Genomic DNA, 22,691 nt, shown 5'->3' with positions numbered 1-22,691 from the left:
CGGAGCGGGGCCGGAGCCGCCGCGGGCAGAGCCGAGCCCAGCCGAGCCGAGCCCAGCCCAGGTAGGGGCCGCCGCGGGGAGGGGGTCGGGCGTCCCCGCGTCCTGCCGGAGGGGGGGGGAGCGGAGGGTCGGGTGGAGGGGCCCCGCCGCTCGCAGGCGGCGTTCCCCCGGCGGCCCCCGCTCCCCGGGGGCGGGAGCGCCGGCCGGGGTCCCCCGCGGGATGCCCGCCCCGGCTCCGCCGCCCGCTCCGGACCCGCCGGCAGCCGCCCGCCCCCCCCGCTGCGGGGCCGGGAGGGGCTCGGAGCCCCGAGCAGCCTCGGCCCCGGGGGCGAGGTGCGACCCGGAGCCGGGGGCTGCTAGCCTCTCCATGGTTGCCGGCGGCAGCAATCCCCGTCCGCCCGGTCTTACGGCGGCACTTGCGAGCGGACTTTCCTGCCAGCCCTTTGCGGGGGTTGTTGGCGGCCGCAGTATTTTTAGCGTAGCGAGAGTTGCAAAATGCCATACTCCAGCTTTCAGGAGAGCTGAAGTTCAGAGTGCAGGGATGGGGCGGCTCTCGATGGCTACAACTCCTACGGATTACCTGGGAACAATTCCCGGGATGGCTCTGGTACGTGGTGGGCATCCGTGCTGGAGAACAGGAGCGGGGCCGGCTGGAATGGATGCTCCCCGTGTACTTGTGCGTTGCTGTATTCACAGCCTGCATGCTACAGTCGTAAGCAGTGAGGGAAATGCTCTTTAACAGATATTTCTCCCAGGCTTTGGATTGGAAAGAAAAGGTTCATTGTTCCGAAATGTGTTTCAGTGGAGCTGTGCTTGTGAATAATTTGTCTTAGAATATATGAGGTACTCATTGTATGCGCAGACGTGCAGGTTTGATGCTGACACAGACCCTGCTTTAATGAACAAGCAGCGTTGATTGTGGGCAGTGGGGGAGAACTCCATGCAGAAACCTCTTCCTAGGCCCAACTTTACGTTTTGTTATTTACGCATAAACTCGGGCATAGCCTGTGGCTCTGGCTGGGAGCTCTGCATAGGCGAGTGGTGCTGCAGGTGCTATTCAGTTCTCATCGTCCGTCAAGTGTCTGTCTTTCCCAGCCTGGTAGGCTTGAGACCTCAAGGTTGTGACCCTCGGGAAAGTTAACCTAACACATGTGAGTTTTGCTTTGTCTCCCACGCGTGCCTTCTTTGCAATGAGATGATGCTAGCTGGAGGATCCAGAGCTGTGCCTTGCCTCCCTGGGGGCCTTCCGCTAGCGGGAGATGCCGAGGGATGGCTCGCTCTGGCACTGCATCCTGGGCAGCGTTCCTGCCGGAGCACTGGCAGGCACTGGCTGCCCCATGCCGCGGCAGCAGGAGATTCCCCTGCTTGCCCCCAGCAGGAATCGGTCCGTTTGTCTCCCTAAGGCAAGACAGCGTTTTCTCTGAGAAATCTGGCTGGATGTGACCACTGTAGTTGGCCGAGAGCAGAGCCCTCCATGCTTCCCTGGACAGAGAGCCGGGGTCTACAGCATCGGAGAGCGAGCGAGCATCCCCATAGAGTCGCTGGCACTCCTGTAGACCAGAAGCTGCTTGTGCGACCAGTGCCTGGGTGCTAGGATGTGTGTGCTCACAGGTGGGAGGGGGGTGCTGACTATACTCGGTGCTTCTCTGCTATGGCTTGCTTCAGTCTTCGTTTCACATAGGGGTAGAGGTGTGCTCTCTGAAAGCAATCTGCAGTGAGGCCCTCACCATGCCAAGGCATTTTTAAAGTGTCTTGATGCAAGTCTGCTTTAGTATTTATGTATATTAGGCTGTGTATTTGAAGGGAACCATCTGGGTAGAGAAATAGAGGGTAAGCAGCTGAACCTTTCCGCGTTGGTTTCCATTTCAGAGTTGGACCTGATTGGCAAAGCCAGAAGTCGGGAAAGTTGTGGTGTGGCTCTTTCTGGTTTGCAGGTGCTTCTTTCCCCACTTCTGACATGAATTAATGCCCTGAGTAGAGACACCTGTACCTGGGATGCGGGGAAGAGGGAGCTGACAGGCTGTGCTGAACAGAAAGAGGGTTTTAGAGTGTCAGCACAGCAAATGAGAATGCTCTTTTTTTCTTATTTACCTGTTCATTTTTCTTGACTCTTTGTGGGCTGGCTCCTGTGCCTCTGTTCTTGGTGGTGGTAACAGGCTGCCTGAGGAAGGTGAACTCTGAAATGAAGGGCTGTGGGTGGGGGCAGGCCAGTGTGGCTCCCAGAGCCCTGTCTGGGGGAGCAGGGAGAGAGCAAGGCTGATAAAGGCACTAACATCTCCCCTAGAAGAGTCACTTGGGAAAGGTTGGCTCTAAAGGGGGGGTTTAGAGCAGCTGCCTGCAGCTCTGGAGGAGACACAGAGACAGTGCTGCTGCTGCCTGCAGATTTCTTGCTGGAGATTTCTTTTGCAAGCTGTGCAAGGAAAATAAGCCAAGGAGTCATGTGGGCTGGCAAAGGCCTAAATACCCAGATGCCAAGGAGCATGCAGCAATCTGTGGGTGAATGGCAAATGATTTGAGGGAACTGGTCTTCAGAGAGCTCATCAAAGGAACAGCAAGGCAGGTATGTGTAGTGCTGCCTCCAAACTATCTGTTCTGAAAGCCAAAGTGTGTCAGGAATTCCCATCTCCACCTTTGTGTGCACTCATGCTCATTTCTTTGCTTGATGGAAAAGCAGCAAGTGATCTTAAAACTCACTCAGGGCTTGCGGAAGATCCTCAGCTAGATGCTAGCTGATTGAATGAGTTCTGGTGGGAGAGCGTCTGACTGCAATGTAGGATCTCCACTTTCTGCTACAACAGATGATGTGACCATGTTGTTTCAGATTTCTCTTTCTTTGGGAGAAGCAGCTGGTTCTGTGTGTGCAATAGGGCCAGGAGAGGTCCAGGAGAGGTCTTGGGCCCCTTTGGCTGGAAAAGCAGCTGTGTGTTTTAACTGGGTGTGCATGCAGAGCGGGGGATGCTTCGCCCTGGATGGGGAGCAAGTGCCTGCGTGGGTGGGTGGAAGAATGGGCTGTCATGTCAGTGGAGGAAGATGAAGGAGGGAAGAGCAGGGTGGAAGGAAGCAGGGGAGAGGAGGAGCATGGGGTGACAGGAGTGATAAAGGACCAGAAAAGAGAAGATGCATGCTTTGAATTGGGTATTGCTGGGCCATATGGACAGAGGAGAATTCCCTTGTACAAGAAACTTCATTTTCTTTGAAGATAGTTTAAGCTTTATTTTGTATTTGGTTCAGACTAAGCATATGCAGATGGTCGGTGTCTTGCCCTTTTTAAAGGCTTGCTGATGTGCCTGGGTTGTGGATATTGATTCCTGTTGACTCTGGGGGGAGATCTTCATGTGCAGCACTTGTTAGGGTCAGAATTTATTTATTTTTCATGCTTCTAGGCAGGCAGAGGGCGAGACAAAAGTTTCTGCGAGTCTTCTCAGAAATGCTTTCGGCTCTAGGAGAGGGGATTCCAAGGCAGCAGATACAAAGCTCAGGTATCTGTTAATACAGGGAACCTCTTGCTGTGTGTGAATAGGAAGAACACACTGAAATTGTGGTCTAATAAGAAAAGAACAGCTTGAAGTGTGCCTCTTAGACTTGAGGGAATGATATGGAGAAGTCAGTGGGATATTAGTGGCTTCATGATGAAAGCTTTATACAGGAATGGAAAACTTAGCTTTCAGTTTTGTACAGAAAAGACTGTGGTACTACTGCAGAGCTGTTGCTGTGCACAGACTCCAAACTCCAGTTTGGCTGGATGAACCCTCTGAAGGGAGCTATTAACATTGTTGTGGGCTCTCTGACAAGAAGAATGGGGGAATTGGAGAGATAACAGAATTTGCTCCATTACCCCCTCCCAGGTTTAACTGCTTTAAGGATCCCCGTAACAACTTTTCATCTCATCTGTGGGACATGGCTTGGAAGGACAATTTGTGTTGTTAATATAACAGTGCTTTTCATGTTGTTTGTTCAGCTGCCTGTGGAAAACGCAGTGTGCTACAGTAGATGGGGGTGGCAGTGGCAGTTACTTTTAATGAAGGTGGAAGAAAAGGTAGTGAGGACCAGCCTGAATGGTGTCATTTCGATGTTGGTCTACAGTGAGTGGCTGATGGCTAGAACAGAGCTGTCAAGCTTCATGCCATTCAAAAAGTATCAAGGCAGTAAAACCAGGAATGTTTCCTGTACCTTAAAGTGCTCAACTAGTGTTAATAGGAGCTAATGTAAATAAAGAAGTGAGCGTGAGACTCCTTGGGTACTTTTCAGCTGTACGCCTGCAGGTGCCTTACAAGAGGCATGAGAAAGGAGGCTTAGCCGTGATTTACACAGCTCTCTCGACACCAGCTTCTCTCTAGGACTATGCCAAATGAGGTGAGCTGGATGCGGGACCTGTCAGCTGTAATGTTGTCCTCTGCTTTGTTTGCTCATTGCTCTGTCTCTGTGGGAGACCTTGCTGGGGCTAGGAAAACTCTTCTTGTGTTCCTGGGTGTAGCCTGGCATAAGCAGTGCTGCGTAGGTTGTGTCTAACACAGCTAAGCAACTGTAGGATGCCGAAATGCCTGCAAGGGCAGCAGTAGTGAGTGGAGGCTCCCTGAGCCCCGGGAGGTATGAGGAGCTATGTCAGAGAGAGAAGTTGGCTGGGGGAAAAGGGGAGTCATTTCCCTGCACCAGGATGTTGAGGAAATCCCCATTATCAGGAAATTAGCAATGATTGAATTGTTTAAAGGGTAAGTAATAGACCAAAGGAAGAAACCTGGGTGTTGTAAATCAGTAGGACTGGGGATGGTTCATCTGAGGGCCCTGAAGTAAATAAAGTGTGAAATAGCAGCAGGTGTTAACATGAAAGGGACAGCTCTTTCTCCTTTCTGGGAAGTTTCCAAGGCAGAAATCCAGGTGGACAAAAGGAACTGCCAGGTACAACAGGAGTGGTTTTGCCATGTGCTGTGGTTTAACCTCAGCCAGCAACTCAGCCCCACACGGCCGCTCGCTCACTGCCCCCAGGTGGGACGGGGGAGAGAATTGGAAGGGTAAAAGTGAGAAAACCTGCGGGTTGAGACAAAGACAGTTTCACAGGGAAAGCAAAAGCCATGCACTCAAGCAGAGCAAACCAAGGAATCCCTTCCCTCCTCCCCACACCAGGCGGGTGCTCAGCCATCCCCAGGGCAGCAGGGCTCCATCACGCCCAACGGGGACTGGGGAAGGCAAACGCCATCGCTCCCAGTGTGCCCCCTTCCCTCTCCTCCCCCAGCTCCATGGGCTGAGCACGGTGCCAGACAGTGTGGGACAGCCCTGGGGTCGGCTGGGGTCATTGTCCCGGCCGTGTCCCCTCCCAGCTCCTTGTGCCCCCCCAGCGCACCACTGGCAGGGCGGTGTGAGGAAGAGAAGAGGCCTTGGCTCTGTGCAAGCCCTGCTCAGCAATAATGAAAACATCCCTGTGTGATCAACACTATTTCCAGCACAAATCTAAAACACAGCCCCATACTAGCTGCTAGGAAGAAAATTAACTCTACCCCAGCCAAAATCAGCACACCAACACGATGCCTTTACAGAAATCAAACCTGAAGAAGAGCTAGGACGTCCGGTGAGTGAGTTTTACTTCTGTTGTGTGCCACCTGGGAGGGCCTAATTATCACTCAAATACTTGGAAGGGTCTAACCATGGGGGTCAAATCACCGTAGCTTATATGAAAAGGATGGATGTGCAGTAGGGAAATCTACCTTCCTAATGCTGCTTGCAGTTTGGAAAGTTAATAAAATAGGAATTGAAAATGTACCGATGGACCTAATTTATTTGGATTTTTTATTAGATCCACCCAAAAGAGACTATTTTAGGAAAGAAATAGCAGAATGTGGGCAATAAATAGCTGTAGGGTAAGGGGCAGAATTCTGTGCCAGCTTTCCTTGTCAGGCTGTAGGAAATAGAAGGAGGAGCGCTGATTGGAGCGTAGATAGGTGATTATGTGAAGGTTCCTCACACTGAGGCTAGGCTTATTTATTATCTTTAATGATTTGGAGGTAGAAATGGATCAGAGCTGGGTTACAGAGAGCGAGAGTGCTGACAAAAAGGGTTTGCTTTTGTTGCTAAACGTTTGGAAGAATTAAGAGGCAAGGCTGCTGAATTTGAGCGTACCAGTGGTTAGACTCGTGGAGCAGCAGTCAGGGTGTAACTCGGGCTTGAGCATTACAGGTGTGTGAAAAAGGAGAAAACCTGACCAAATCTTTTCCTAATGATGTAGCCAGCAGTGCTTCTGTGGGACTCTGCCAGGGGAATGTGCAGGGGTGTGAAGTGGTACGTGCAGTTTGTGTGTGTGGCTTACGAGGCCCAGGGGCTGTGTGGGCCCGCTGCAGCTGAAGGGGGGCCCCAGGAGATGCTCTGGTCTGGCAAACAGTGCTGTCCGACTTGGGCACTGTGTGGTCCAGGGGCTCTGTGGGGAGCAGTGTCTGCAGGGACATAGCGGTGACAGTCACCTCTTCCCAAAGCCAGGGAGTCCTCCTTGCTGCTGGGGCAGGGACTGTGGGCATCCAGACTGTGCCAGCATCTGGTTGGCTTTAAAATGAATCAAGGGGAACTTTGCCGAGTTCTGGCGAGCTCCTCCTTGACCGTCCAGTGGGACCTTCCCCTGGATTTTCCAAGGGGATAGACACCATGTTACTGATTGATTGGGAAGAAGGAGCCACGATATAAGCTGCCCATCTACATGGGTGATGCCCTCCCCAGATCCACAGCGCCTCTTACCCAGAGACTTGGGAGGTGTTTACAGTGTTTGAAGGGGAGTGTTACTGTTAGGTGCATGAAGTGCAGTTTTGGAAGAGGCTGCGGTCTTGCCGCGGTGGGAGGGAGATGAGAGAGCCCAGAGGGTTTGTGTTTCTGCGTGATTGCGAATCCCTGAGCCGGGTCTCAGTCAGGTAGCAGGGTAACAGTGTTTATTCTGACTATCCTTTGCGAGGAAGCGGCTGCATAACGCAATACCCCAGCAATGTCTCAACTGAGCACCCTGTGAGCCATCCAGCAGAAGGGGATTTTCATCTCTGCTGAGATCTCCTGGCTTTAAAGTCTGCAGAATTTATTTGCATCCTTCATGAGGGCGAGAGCCAGGCATACGTTTTATCCTTAGTCTCTCTGTTCCTCCCCCCTTCCCCACTCGCTTTTCAGTTTGTTTATTTGGTTAGCTCAGCATCAGCACAATGATGTGGAAATGAAGCAAAGGAGCTTCATCTTGGCCTTATTGCATATGCATAAATGAGAGAAATAGATCATACTGGCAATCCCTAGCTAGGCTACAGTTAATGGAGATTCTTCTGTGACCTTATAAACCCTGCTTTGCAAGGGTTTATAATGAGTCTGCAGAAATTCATTCTGGGCAAAAACAAGTCATCTGAGGTCTTAGACCCTGTGAGCACAGAGTGATAATAATACTGATTTCCCACCCACTCAGGCATGTGCTCAGATCCTTAAAGATTTTGCTATTTTTAAAAAGCAGGTTTTTCCTTTCTGGGACTGTCATAATGTGCGTGTGCTGGGGAGGGGAGGAGGATGGCTGGTGGCGAACAGCTCTGTGTAGCGTAACGCCAGTTCCCCTGCATCGCCTCCCTTGGGAGAGTCACTGTGGGTCCTTCCTGGCGGTTTACGTCATTAACATTGCAGACTGATGAACTCTGTGATCGCACCTCAGCTGTTTCAGCAGAAAATCAGCTCTTTCTACATGACCGTGGCTCTGCACCCTTCTCTCCCCTTCCTACACGGACATCTGAATCTGATATCAAAGATAGTGTGGGCCTGATCAGGAGGAGATGGACTGTTAAAAATCCCTGCAACATTTTGTTCAGCCTTAACTTTTTTTTTAACTTTTTGCCAAAAATCAGAGAGTTTTTGGTTCAGTGACAGAAGTTGACATTTTTCTGAAGAATTTTTTGCGTTTTGGTGCTGAGGGGTTTTTTAATGGCTCTCTGGCCCTGCTCAGAGACGGAGGGATTGCAGGGACAGTTGACACTGATGCTTGAGTCTGTAGTGGAATTTATGTTGGGTATCAGTCCCGTGCTTTCTCTTTGTAGACTGTGATGGAGCAGCGAATTGCTGTGTCTGATAGAGCTGCTCTTGATGTGGCTCATTTCAGGTGAAGTGGCGAGGTTGGGAAGTAACCAAACCACAGGCAGAGCCTGGCTGCAAATGCACTAGTGCAGTATAGTACTGCTAGTACGCAGTTCATTGGAACCAGTGCTGAGCTGCAAACTGTTACACGTGCCAAATCTGCTTTTTTCATCCAAAAATATATTTTACTCTAAGCGTACTAATTGTTTGCCCTTGCTCTTTTCTTGTTTGGTCTCTGCTTATTTTCCGTTTTTGCTCCACCTTGTGTGTGATCTGGTAACATCTGGTGTTAAAAGTTTGTATGTGTGCATGGCCAGCTTTGAAAGCAGGCTATCGCTTCTCTTTTTAGATTGAAAAACGTTTGGGGCAGAGACTGTGCTAATGTTCACAGAGCATCTGGTCCTCCCCAGGTCCAATTCATCACTGTCTTGCAGTTTGCATTATTGTTCACACCAAGGGAAAGTGGGTGTGAAGCTGGAATAATAATGTTTCACACTTGCTTTGCGTTGGTTTTGATATCCAACAGCATTTTAACCTATCAGAAAAGACATAAAAGGATTGGGTAGTTGGAAGCTGAAAACACAGTGCACATAACATGTTAATTACCCTTACGGGGAGAAGATGGCCACTGTGCTGGATCCTGTATCCATGGCAAATTTAAAATCAAGATGGGATTTTTAGGTTCTAACTTATGGGTTCAAATCACGGTGCAGGAATTAGTGGGTGAGGGCCTAGGTCAGGCACCAGCAGAGCTCAGTGCAATGGGTCCCCCAACCCGAACCTTCTCATGCTGTACAGATCTTCCAAACATAACTCGAGCAGGGCTGGGTGACAGCGGTATTTTTCTGAGTCTGCAGAGAGCCTTGAACAGTGTCTCTGTAGCATAATATGCCCCGCTCATGTAAAAAAGGGGTTGGTAGGAATACTAGTCGTTAAATGTTGGATGTCAACACTGTAGTTTCTTTAATGAAACCTAATGGCATATACATAGAAAGCATTTAATGCTACATGGTATATCTGAAGTTTTGTGTTTGGGAAACAGGGCCTCTTGGTATTATGGTAGTTGGACTTCCCAAGGGTCTTTAGGGAGACATGTCTTTCAGTGATTTGGACTGACATGCCTTTTGTTCTGTTCCTGCTGAGTGCTAAATAAGATTTAAGTCTCCTCAGTCACTATTTAGTTATTGAAGAACATCCCAGCCAACACAAATGCAAACAAAACTGTCTGGATGTTTGTTTATGCAACAGATCATTACAAAGTCTGTAGGAAAAAAAATGTTCTGGTCTGTTAGATAATTAATCTGCATTTTAAGAATTGTCTAAAGACATATTTGCAAGCTAGTCCATTGAGCTGCTGCTCATCTAGTCAATAATCCCCATATTTAATAGTCCCTAAGAATGTATTTCCATAATGTGCTGTGAACAGTTGAGAAATCTGCATCTTTTTTGTCTTAAGATGTCAGTCCTTGCACATTTTCTGTGACATATTTTTTTCTGACTGTTGGTGAAAAATCCAGACACATTAGCTTCCAACTGGTAGGGCTGGGGATAGGGAGAGCGAACGGTTCTCAAAGCAAACCCCTGCGTCCAGATCCCTTCAAATGCTGGATGAGTTTGCAATTTCCATCTGGTGTCAGATGCCAGTGGCGTGGCGTGAGCCTGCAGTGTGCTGGCAGCGTTGCCCAAAATGCACCTCGTGGCTAGCGGGCACGGGGAGAGGGGCTTTGCTGGCCCTCGAAGGCCACAGTGTCAGAGAAGCAGGAGCATGTCTTCCGAAGGAGGATCTGAGGTATGTCTTCAGCTACACCTGAACCAGCTCGGTGTTGTAGGGGTAACTCTGGAAGGGGTGTGAAATGCTGTAGTCCTTGTGTGGTAGGTTTATTCTGGCAGGAGCCTGGAGCGCAGATACACTGGCACGGCTTGGCTTTGACTGATGGAGCTTGTTCGGCTCCTGGGAGCTGGCTTTACCGCAGTAGCACAAAGCACGGCTTGGGACCTGCGGCTGTGTCTAGGCAGCGAATGCCCTGTTTCTGCCTGCGACCCTGGCAGTAGGCAAGTTCATTCGTAGACGGTGGACCAGGCTCTGGTTTTGGTGTGCCTGCAGCATAACCAGCTACCCGTGTCATCTGAGCCAACGTAGCCCGTGTTCCCGTACTGTGACAAATGTGAGGGTTTGAGAAAGGGCGTGAAGTTCAGTCAAATCATCTTGCAGTTATAGTGGAAAAAAGGGTAAATGTATAGACAGCTCTTGCAGCGTGGCTGGCATGTGATAACTTACTAATCCACATTAACGAGAGCAGAGAGCAAAACCTGCACTTCAGGAGAGGAACCCGTGGAAGTCATTGCATCGAGGTGAGAAGCTGGAGCTTAATTTTGTTATCTTATCAATAACTAGCTGGTCTTGTGCTGTGTTGTGAATTCTCAGGAGTGTTAATGCTATCTTTGGCTGTCTAAGCAAAGAAATAATGAATGCAAGTAGGAAGAGCATTGTGTTCAGTCATGGTATCTATACCTTAAAAATGATGTTGGCAAACTGGCAAGAGATAAGAGAAGAGCTACAAGGATGACGTGAGGTCTGTAAAGTATGCTGGAGAGAGAGACTGAAGTTCAATCTTTCTTTTAAGAGAGAGAAGGTTAAGGGTGATTTGATTATTGTCTGTAAGTACTTAATGAGGGGAAGAGACTTCTGCTAGCCAAAGGTATGAAGGCAGGACATGGTTCTGTGACTGGATGCTCAAGCTAGATAAATTCAGATGAGAAAAAGGCGTGTTTTATTTTTGTACAGCTTTATATTTAAGCACAGCAGCAAATTACCCAGGATTTGGTACATTTGCTGTTTTTAAATTGAAATGATACATCTTGTGGAGTTCCTTTAGGTCAACTGCAGTCTGTGGAGGCTTGGTGTGGGAAAACTCAGCTTGAGTCAGTAGCAAGTGAAACAAGATTTTCAAAATGTCCTTCAAATCTTTGTCATGAATATTTTTTTTCCTCTCTTTTTTTTCTTTGGAGAGGTGGGGGGAGCAAAATCCAGCAGGGCTTTAGGCTGTAGTTTAGAAGGTTGGTGCCAGCTGAGCCCATTTCAGTTCTTCACCAGAAGCTCAGGCCATAATAGCACAGTGCCAGGGGTGCTAGTGTGTGCTGAACTGTCCCCCTTGCTGAGTTTTTGTCTGTGAGGACAAACAATGATTAAAGAATCCCCTCTTCCCACTGCTGTTAGGACAGAAACAGGCAGCATAAACTTGTCCAAAAACTGACCTGCTTTTACCGTGACTTTACAGCTGGGATTTGAAATATCTTGGGCAGAACTGCTCCCTATGGAGAGCAGAAGGTGGCTATAAATCTGCAGTTACCACTTGTCGTGGTTTAGCCCCAGTCAGAAACCGAGCTCCACACAGCCACCCCTCCCCCACCCCGGTCAGATGGGGGAGAGAATCTGAAGAGCAAAAGTAAGGAAACTCATAGGTTGAGATAAGAACAATTTAATAATAATAACAATAACTGTAAAGAAAAAGGAAAACAATGAGAGAGAGAAACAAAACCCAGGGAAAACAAGTGATGCAGCCATTCACCATCCGCCAACTGATTCCCCAGCCAGTCCCCGAGCAGCGATTGCTGCCCACCCCGGCCAGCTCCCCCCAGTTTATATACTGAGCATGGATGCCATATGGTATGGAATATCCCTTTGGCCGGTTTGGATCAGCTGTCCTGGCTGTGCCCTCTCCCCTCCTGGCTTCTTGTGCACCTGGCAGAGCGCAGGACGCTGAAAAAGCTCTTGGCTAGTGTAAGCGCTACTTAGCAACAACTAAAACATCAGTGTGTTATCAATATTATTCTCATACTAAATCCAAAACACAGCACTGTACCAGCTACTAGGAAGAAAATTAACTCTATCCCAGCCGAAACCAGGACACCACCGCAGGGTACTCGGGATGAACGGGGTCATATATTTACTCTATGAGGCAGGGAAGTTCTGTCCCTTTGGGCAATGGTGTAGAGCAGAGTCCCAGAGTTTCCTGTGCACTAGATTTTAATACAGTTCTTTCAAGCCTGGATTGCCTGTCTTCCTTCCCCAACTTCCTCCTCCCCTAACTGACTTCTTCAGCAAGCTTCCTCCCTCTTCCCCTGGTTTGCTTCTGTCTGAGGAAGCTGGTGTTCGGACATGCTCAGGGTGGCTGAAGGCATTCTGCTGTCATCGGACCCACTTTCCTCTTACTCTTCCATAAGACACCAGCCTTCAGTTCCTCCAGCATGTGCTGGCACAGAAACAAAGGATGCTGCAGCCACAAATCCCTTATGCCACCACCTGAGACATGTTCAGCAAACTCGGGCAGAGAGATTAAGAGGCATCATTACCATTCAGTCAGTGGCTAGCGTGTTAATTAGGGCACACGGTATGCTCAGGAAGGTTACTTTCACCTAATACCTAGCTCCCTGCCAACGGTAAAGCTTCAAAGCAAGGCAGAAGTGGAAAAGGAGCAATAGCAAGAAAATGCAGTGACGCATTGCACCTTGGAAAGTGCATTTCCCAAGTGATTGTGGCAGGGGTTGGCCAAATCTGTCTCTCCAAGCTGTTGAGCCAGCGTCCTCTTGTAGGACTGTGTTGCCTCTCCCTTCCAGGTAGAAGGTGTTGCCAGGTGGTCATCCTGCAGCCTTGTCTTCTTCCACCCCTTCGGCTCAGCTTTTGACAGAATCGGAGGGTATTTCCTTTCAGATGGTGGCATCTGATTTTTTTTTCTTGCAATGTTTGATGTTGGTGCATTGAAGAAAATTAAATTAGGGTTGTATCAGTACAAGGGAGAGATTACCATTTGCAAAAACACGTTTTGCTTAAGTTAGTAATATTGTAACTGTTAATTGAGTGTTCATTGATTGTCTGTCACTACCTTGATGTAATCTGTTACTCTCAGGTGGATGGCCTACCACTGATTAAATAGTATAGCTGCTCTTGCACCACTTAACTGTCTTCACTGTTCGTTTTTTCTCCCCCAGCGATTCCATTTTACCAGCGGTATAATTAGCATCATCTCCTCCTCTTTGGAGTGATCTCAGCCTGCATGCCGTCTTTGTTCTCTCCCAAGTACTTTTAATGCACCTAATACTTCAGGGTTTTTAAGTGGCCTGAGACAAGAATTTAAGCAGGGGATACATTTGAACTCAGTCCAAGAGCTGTTGTCTGCGTGGGTTTAGGGTCCGAGTCTCCCCTGGAATTGCTTCATTTGTTAGAGGTTCTTTGTTGCTGAAGGTTCAATTATGGAAGTGAATAGTGTTTTATGGGAATGGAGGGGAAAAGAAAAAACAAAACCTAGCTCTCTTATGGCATCTTTCACATAAATGGTTCCATAATCAGGTAATCATGGACAAGTCATTTGGGGTAACTGGTACGTACGAATGAGCCTGTGTGCGTGCTTGTGTAATCACTGGAGACTTGTCAAAGCCTTTTCCAGTGCTTCAGGGAAGCTCTCCAGGCTCCCTGGGGAGGCTGTGAGTGTGCAGGTGTGGAAAGACTCCTGTGCAGGATACGCATGCTGGTAAGCAAAGGCTGGTGCAGCAGCTTGGCTGAGCCCCTGCGCGGCGTGTCGGCCCCAGGGCCAGGCAGCTGCAGCAGGCAGGAGAGGTTGATGTAGCACCCGGATCCACAAGTCCTCGAGTCCTCTGAGTACTTCTGTAACACAAGACGGGGAGCTGGCAGCACATTCCAGTAATCCCCTGCACTAAACGATGCTCTTCTGTATCCACTGTGTGATCCAACGTGTCCGAAGTAATTGCGTTTTTTCTCAAAGAATGAGACTTGTGGCGTAACGTGGTGTGGTTTTGCATATTCAATTATTTCTTCTCTGCCAGATTTTGCAGGAAATCTTTAAGATTTGTAGTGGGCTTTCCTGAAGCCATGGGCTGGTCTGTAAGATCTTTCTGCTGTGCGTTTGTTGGACTCAAGCACTTTTGGAAGATTAATTAACCCTAGGTGAGAGACTATGATTTAACATTTGTATGGGGAGGGGGGAGGGATTAATATCCTTTCTGCCATGCTGAGTATGTTTAAACTTCTGCTTTCAGCTTGTCTGACTTTGAATATCTTCTAACTAGTACAAATGATAGAACAATTTATTTTAGATGATGATTTAGGAGATTATTGCTCATACGCCCAGAACACAACATTTTCAATCACATCTTCATTGCATTGGTAAGAAAAAAAAATGATTTTTGTATCTTGACATGTTCATCCTTTGGAGACTGAGTCAATTATCATATTGTATAAGAATTCACTCTATAGCATTTAGGTCTCTGGGAATATTATGTGAAGAGGAAAACCCTGCAGGGTTTATTCCAGCTGTTATAAAGTTGGGAGGATAGCACAAGGTAAGAGATATCTACAGGTAGCATTCAGGAATAGGAAATTACTTAATAAAGGTGTGGTGTTAAAATATATAGATTAGAACCTGTTAGGTTCTATGGAGAAGCTTTCATGGGGAAGCAAATTTGTCCTCAAACACTTTTTTCATTAGCCTATTTTAATTTCATAAGTATAGCCATGCAGACAAAATCTTAGAGGGACTGGGGACTAGCTGGTCAGCCTTTCTGCTGATTTATTACGCTATTAATGTCAGCCTGCCTGATAGCTGTGGTGGCTCTGGCCACCCTGGGCTGCTGGGGACTTTGTCATAGGCTCTGAGCAAAGGATGGTTTGCTGCTGGGTAGTCCTGAAAGTTCCTGTGTGCTCCCTGATTGCTCTTCTTCCCTCTCCGGCTCCAAAGTTGGGGTGCAGGCGACTTCCCCTCCCTTGCAGTGTGTCAGGGCTGGCAGAGCTTTGCTGGCTGTCTGAGGGCGGTGCTACGGAGTGGCTTTGTGCATCCTGCTGGCATTTTCTTTCAACCGTTCTGCAGGCACAAGCAAAGAAATGGGATTCCTTACAAGACCATAGGCTCCGAAATCCCTCATCACAGTGACATTGCTTCAGCTTCTCTTTCCACTGTACTGAACTTTTGGCTCCCTTTTTGTGGTCTTCCTCCAGAGGCTGCGGGGCAGGGGAAGATGCTGGAAAATGATGCAAAGTGACTGTTCAGGTGAGGCATTCACATTGCTGTCTTTTACTCTTGTAAAGATGATGAGCTTGGTCAGCCCAAATATTGACTGGTGTCCTCTGAGAACAGATCCTTGTGTGAGATTACCTGGACTGCAGAATGCTGCCACGTCCCAAAAAGGCCCTGAGAAAACAGATCAGCTTAGAAATTCACCCATGTTTATCTTTCATGCCCAGGATGTATTCTGGTGCCCATCTCCTCCCTGCTCCATGGTTATGTCCTGATGCCAGCCTCATTTCAGAAAGTGCCGCGGCAGCAGGGTGCGAGGGAACAGGCTGTGCCAGGGCAGTGCCCGCCCTGGGCTCGGGGACTGAGTTGGTAGCAGGGGGAAGGCAGATACGGCAGTGTGCGTGCATGGTGAGCTTGGCAAGACTGGGAAGAAACCCGTGGCAGGGAGGTTAAAGCTTCAAAGAGAAAACAGTGCTTTCTTTGTTGTTGTTGTTGTTATTTTTTTATTAATTTCACCTGTTCAGTTTTTGTCAGTGTACAAATTTAAACTTTTCTTCAGGACTACGAGAACCAGAAACTTGTTTACCATCAACTTGTTAAAATAAAGGTGGAGATTCTCTTGCAAACTCTTGAGCTGGAGATCTGGGGCTTTCAGCAAGATATCGGAAATCATGAGTTGAATGATCAAATCAGCTTTGGCTTAAAGCTCTTTATAGCCCTTAGTTGAGGTAATTGATGGAATTTGTGCATTGTTAGCAGTGGTCTGCAGGGTTCATCCTGCTGTGAATTACAGCCGTTTGGGTTGTTCTCTCTGCACTGGTAGATTTGCTGTTTGTTTGGTAGAGAGCACTGTACTGGAAAGTCTCTCTGTATGCAAAGCAAGGACAAGACTGTGCTCCTGGAATGTGGCAGATAAAGATGGGTTGATGCTATGGGAGGTGGAAATGCTGTTCCGAAAGTACAACTCAAAGCAGTTTTCCCCTTGACTGTATGTTGAGCAAATTTTCAGTCACAGCAACAAAAATATCTGAGTCCCATTTGCAGACACTGGTGTTAATACAGTGCAGTTGATATGCTCCATTTGCTTGCATAAATGCAGCTTTTAAAGCTGTCACATATGCTAGATAGAGCCACTACTCCTCACCTGCTTCTTCTTGGAATGGCAATATTTAGAAGGGATTCCCAAGACGATGGAGACAATGGTTGTATATATGCATTCATGCATATGTCGGGACCAGAAAACCACCATTTCCAAGCTGGCGCGTATAGCAACACTTCAGATGAAATGCTCAAAATGCAGTTATACAGATGGAATTTTCGAGCTATATACCTTGGCTCAAGTGCTCCTGTTTCTGTAGCTTTGTTTACGTGGAGGTTTTGTGCTGGCTTTTGATTTTCCCATCACTGAGGTTGTTATGTTTTTCCAGTGTTACATTACTCATTAGTTCCCTTTATTTCTTTCAAGTTTGCCAGCCATGACTAATGAAGAGTTTTGCTGCAGCCCCTTTATGGAGTGGAGACTCAAGCTGGGTTAAGGGGAGCCTTTTCTTTTCCTTTCCCACCACCAAAATTTGATACTGAAGAGTTGGTGCTTTCAGTGTGAAGCTGCAAGCTGAGAGTTGTGACTCCTTTCTCCTCCCGCAGCCAGCTCAGGAGGGTATGATTAGGGGTGCTGGCATGGTGTCTCCAGCGTGGATGTGGCATGCTGCAGGCTCGTCTTTCTAGCCAGACTAGCGCACCCCTTGGTGAAGTACCATGCCCATGTTATATCCTGGGAGTCCTGACCGAGTGAGAGCTGTGTTTTATGGGACTGTTAGGGCTCGTGATGGATGGCAGGGGTTTCAGAAAATGTGCTGCGTGTTTCTGGAGCAGTGGCAAGGTTTCTAGTTCATTTTATTTCCATTACTGGGGTGTTTGTGCTTTAATGAAGAGCTCCAATCCGGTAATGAAATTAGTCTCTGTGTTGGTGAAGGGGTGAACTTTTGTTCAAGTGAAAATCTGAAGCACTGAACCTGTCAGCAAGTGACATGGCTTTGCAATGTGACAGTCACTATCTCCCAAGCTACTGCCACTGGGATTCCGTTGGTGTCACTGCATGTTCTCCCTGCTCTGAGCACAGCTGATAACCTATTTGGGACCATTTAATGCAAACGCTGTTGGTGTTTAGCAGTGGCCACAGTCATGAGCACTGGCTCTGAACATTCTGGCAAGGTCAAAAGCAGGAACCTACACCTGTGCTGGGAACAGTTGAGTTATTTCTGCTTCACTGCTGAGTTGGTGCCAGAATTTTTATCTTTCTCTGCCTCTCTTAAGCAAGGCTTTGTCGTCCACGCTGAGAAGCTCAGCAGATGACCTGGAGTCTGTGATGCCATCTGTTTGGGTCACGCCCCCCTGCCCCCAACTTCTGTTGGTTGAACTGATGGTCTCTTGGCTCCTTGTATTTCAGAAGTCAGTCAACCCTGGGAATGCTCCTAGGAAGAGGAGTAGAATGCGAGCAACAAAAAAGAGGAGGGAAGTTAACAGTTCTTTAAATAATTCTCCCCTGCTCCTAAAACACAGCTGCTTTGCCTGGACAGCTCTGCCTTGCCTGTCATGGGGATATTGTTTCTGCAGGAAACCCCTCTCGGTCTGATGGGAGCACTGGAGTAAAGGTGCTTCCCAGAGACTCAGAATCGCAATCTGTTGAGCTGGTTGAGGAGTAAGAAAGCAGCAGCAGCAGCTGGTTTTTTGCTGGAGGTGGTGTGCCTTTAGACGAGAGTACAGCATTTTGTACTAGAGGTACCTTGACCGGTAGGCCCTGGACTAAGATTTGGGCATTTTCTCCCAGTTGGAAGACATTGGATTTATGGTGAAGACAGTGGAGAAGGAGAAAAAGGTGGACTGTTGTTTGCTCAGTGTTGATGCCCATGGGCTGGGGAAAACTAGCAAGCAGTAGATACAGAGGTGTGAATGTGGCTGATGCCACAGCACCGGCCACTGTGTGGAGCTGTGAAACACATACTGCCTTTAGGTGAGGGGATTGTCCTTACCCCTCTTCACAAAGGCATTGCAGGACGATGAAGTGATCTGCCTGGGACAAAATGAAAAACCCTGGGGCAGCACTGAGACTTGAACACGCATCTCCTGATCTGTCAAAATTAGTCCTGCTCATTGCAGAAACCTGCGATGCTAACTCCCAACCCCATGCTGTAAACATGAAGTCACTTCTCTGAAATTAAATTTTTGTGCATGTTTCTTCTGCCAGCCTTTGGCTAATTTTATTTTTTTCCCCTGTACCCTCCTTCTCTCTCTGTCATGTATAGCGTGTCTAACAAGAACTGCATAATAGACTTTTAAAGGCCACTTAATGATGCAAACTTGAAAGTGAAGAGAAGGCATGGCAAGACAAAGCAGAGGAGCTTTCACAGGGACAGGAAAGATACCAGGCTCTTATCTAATCTCGTAAGACTCCTGTAGTGGAGGTGAGAGTAGAAGGACCCCACGAGAGCAGGTGATAAACTGTGCCTAGGAGGGCTGTGATTACTGCTCTGTGTGTGTGGCATGCTCACCCCGGGTGGCCCTGGGTGCATCCATTCTGTACCCTGGCTTTTTAAACCTTCTTTAATTAAAGGGCTGTGGTTGCCGCAAGCATCCCAGAGAGCAGGAGCTCTGCTGCTTTTCAAGGCCAAGGCATGCTGATAAATATGGAGCAAAGTTTCCATTTACAGGTTGAGGCTTGGGGGTGGGAAACAGAAGGAATATCCGCTTGGATGTGTACAAAGGCTAGTTCCTGGGTGTCACTGTGAAAACGTGGATCTATGTGGAGAAGTGACATCCCAGAAGAAGCTTGCTGGACAGGAGTGACCTTCTCAGCTGACTGCAAATGCCTTCTAGCTGCTTATTGTCTGTCTCACTAGCTGCTTCATGCAGACCGGCTCTAGCAGCCAAATTGAATCACCTAACCCTGAGTGAGAATGGTGACAACAGTGCAGGGCTGAGTATAGCCAGATTCTCTCTACATAAAGACTTCAATTTTGGTGGAGACTGGGAGGATCCCCTTGACCACTTCAATTCTGCTATGGCATCAACTTGGTTAGAGGTAGAGGCTGAGCATGCATGGCCAGGCTGTGGGGAGCCTCAACCCTGCTGGATGCGCATAAGATCCTAATCTGGTCCTCAGCAAAGAAACCCAGCCCTGCTTCTTGCTCCTTGTCTCCTGTTTGTGCAAGCAGTCCCCAAAGTCCTGATTCAGCTAAGTGCATGAGTGGGTGAGTTCAGGTCCTATGCTTTGAATATCTTTTCTGAACAGTAAAGCTCTTTTGAACTGGGACATGAATCCATGGGCTTTTCTGGGCAGAAGCTGTCCTATAGCTGTAGAGCACCTACAACAAGAGCACACTGAGCACCAGTGGGGGACTCTGCTAGCACAGGATCCCAGTACAAAGGATTAAATGGTTGGAAAAAACTGAATTTGGTTTTAGAAAACATACATGAGGTTCAGTTTTATAATGATAGACAACCTGGATTCACTAACGCTTGTGGTATGCTTTGGGGTCATGCCATGTTAGGGTCTTGACAGCGTTAGGAACAGCAGGTGCTGCAAGTAGATACTGTTTCAGATGTCTTTCGCTCCATTGTCAAAGAACAGTGGACATATATATATTTGTAAAGGATGTTTTCTTTGTGAGAATTTGGATCTGTATGACCCGATGTCACCCTTCTTAACTGTGAGTAGTCTGGGGTGTGGAAACAGGTAGCTTTGCAACAGCAGGCATTACTTAATTTCTATGAAAAGTTTCAAATACACTTCCTATCCTTAAAAAAAAAAAAAGGCTGTGGAAAACAGGTTGAGATGATTTTTTTTAATTGAAGGAAGCTGTTGGCTTGTGTACTTGGATGTTCCCACTGAGATGATTAGCTTTTGAGTTTTAATTCACTGCACCTTTTTTGTTCACTTTTTCCCAGATTCTCTTACTGAACTTCGCCCTGTGGGTGGAACTAGTGTTATCCTTGTTAGAGTTTCTAAAACCTCTAATTACTGGAGAAATGGCGTTCAGTGGATGAGAATTGTCAAGCCGGCTGCTGTGTGTGTTGGCTTCTCCCCCTGCTCCAGGTGTGGATATATCTACTTAATTTAAACAGCAGGGAGCATGTAAGTGTGGCTTGATCGGTGTGTCTGCGTTACTGGTCTAGTCTTGCTGAGTGAGGTGTACTTATGTCTGTGTATATGTTTTCATGTCGTATATCTGCTCCTGTCCAAGAGAGTTCAGAATTGTTTTGTATTTGGGGTATTTTTATTTTGCAGCTGAAATGAAGTAATATGGAATATTTTTAAAAGGCACAGAGTAACATGGAGCCATAGGGAGCAGTTAGTCAGTGAACACAAAAAACCAGAAGCCCTGTGATGACAGGGAAAAGTTCTTTATGGGATCTGGGAGCAAAAGGCAGGGAACAAATGGATACAGCCTGCAGAGGCACAGGATGGAATTCATCAGGGAAAGAGGGCTTGCAAATACTTACATATGCAGTTGTTAATGTCTCAGGTGATTAGTTAGGGCCTGCTGTCCCATCCTTCTTGGGCAAAGTGCCTGCAAGAAGGAAAAAGAAGGTTGCATGAGCTAAAGAGAGATAAAGAAGCGACACAAAGTGTGTAACAGCATTATAGAGTAGTCTGGAACAATGAAAAAGAGGAGGAAAGTACTATAGTGGAGGCATCTATCTGGATTCTAGCTATTTGCAGTCAAGCCGTTACTGGCGAGATGCTTACTGTATGTGTGTGAAAGCAAGCCTCTGGCACATAAAATGGGGAGGACAGTTTGCTGCCTTGTTTCTTTTCCCATTTGTCTATGAAAATGATAAGCTTCTGAGTCCCGTGGTCCTTGTGGTGTTGGGCCTGGGAGAGCCAGGCAGTACTGACTGATTTAGGAGCGGTATTGAGATACTGTCCAAAAGCGAAGTGCCTGGTGTCTGTTGCACGGAGCTGGTGGGTGTCCTCCCTGTCCTTAAAGCATGGCATGGTGATGGTTGCTGGGAGGCTGCTACAAATGAGCAGGACAAGCTGAATTGCTAGAGCAATCCTATGGGCTTGTGCAAAGATGTCATTAAACCAGAGTGTGCCGCAGAGAGGCGGTGAGGGCCACACAAAGAGCAAATACGGCAATGTGCAAGTACATGCTGAGGACTTGGTCTTGCTCCCATCGTGTCTGGTAAGGGAGCTGTGGTGCAGCGGACAATCCCGTTGCTGTTGTGGGGTTGGTTGGGCCCTGCTGAAGCTATGAGCAGTACTGTGTTGGTGGCTGCACCTGAGTGCAGGAGCCATGGAGGCAGCCGGGCCGTGGCATGAGTCCGTGTGGTGCGGCTGGGAGCAGGCTGGGTTGTTTATGTGCCCCTGGAGTGGTAGTGACCTGGTGTGGGATGCTATGCTGGGACCCAGAGACAGACAAAGAAATCACAGGGGGGACAGCGTAACGTTGCTTGGTGTTATGGGCCAGCCAAGGCTGAGGACCACAGCTCTGCCCTGTGTTGGAGCACAATGACCTCAACAGTCTTCAGCAGGTGCTGGGAGGGACGGGCAAAGATCACGGACTACCTGTGGGTGTCTGGGTACGATGGGGTCAGCAAACAGTGCCATTTCTTCATGGATGAGATGTAGACGGTTCCCTTCATCATACAGTACTTGTTTTGTGGTCTGTGGTGAAATAAAAAGGCTGGCAGAAAGAAGTTGGGTTCTGTGCGGGACTACACTCAGGACTGTCAGATTTGGCTGTGGCTATGGGGCTCAGCCTGGGTCAGCAGAGTCGCTCCCTTTCAGAGCTGAGTGCGTAGAAAGAAGAGGGTGGAGAGCTGGACCAACAAGGAAAATCTCTGCATTGGGAGCAGAGGCTGCTCAGCAATTCTGCTTCAGCAACAGGTGTGAGATTGTGCCCGACTCATTTGCATTGTGGTTACTCAGAGCGCTTTGCTTCTCTTTCATTTGCTTTCCAGCATGCTCTGATTTTTCCCATGTACTACTTTGTTTAAAAACTAGCTTGTGTTGTCTTGGCCCTGTTTGGCAGTTGCCAGGTCCCAGCGATCTGGTATGGCACTGCTTTCCTCTCCTGGTTTCTCCAGGCCACAAGCCAGTGTTTCAAAGTTGGGAGCTTAAGGCTGAACTCCAACATCCGCAGTTTTAGCACAAAAATAACCCTTTGACCGCTGCATCTCTGAAGGTAATTAGCCTGTCTGAAACAGAAGCTGATTCTTTGGGTGCCTGAGTCTGAGTATGGGGGTCTGCCTTCTCTGTGGCCAGTGCATAAGGGAAAATCAGACCAGTGCCTTTAGAGAGTGGCTCTTTCTAACTGTTTCAATTTTGGTTGCCAGTTTGAGACTCTAATACACAGAGCTCCTATTTGTGCTGTTGCTTTAGCTGTGCCATATGCATAGGCTTGGATGGTGATACAATGACAGCAAATTTCTGAGCTAGGCTTGCAGAGGGCAGTTCAAATAAGATGGCTCATCAATTCTGTTCTGTAATGATTGATTTATTAAAGCATGGGAACCTGCGGCCATCTCGGCACTGAACACATGCCCACAGGAATCAAAGAGAAACAATCTCAAAGAAAGGGAATGAACTCT

The 22,691-nt window shown here is 48.0% G+C and overlaps 1 protein-coding gene across 3 annotated transcripts in view; it reads left to right on the top strand.

Annotated features, from left to right (window-relative positions):
- The window catches only part of GRIK4 (glutamate ionotropic receptor kainate type subunit 4), a 208,601-nt gene continuing 185,910 nt past the window's right edge, over positions 1–22,691 (top strand). For all 3 annotated transcript variants that reach the window (XR_010375917.1, XM_064470856.1, XM_064470855.1), the window contains exon 1: positions 1–61. The gene's annotated coding sequence lies outside the window, so the exon portion shown is untranslated. The remainder of the gene's footprint in view (positions 62–22,691) is intronic.

Source organism: Phalacrocorax carbo, chromosome 21, assembly GCF_963921805.1.
Source record: "Phalacrocorax carbo chromosome 21, bPhaCar2.1, whole genome shotgun sequence".
Taxonomy (NCBI): domain Eukaryota; kingdom Metazoa; phylum Chordata; class Aves; order Suliformes; family Phalacrocoracidae; genus Phalacrocorax; species Phalacrocorax carbo.
The sequence above is the reverse complement of the archived record's forward strand: the minus strand, read 5'-3'. Positions and strand labels throughout refer to the sequence as shown.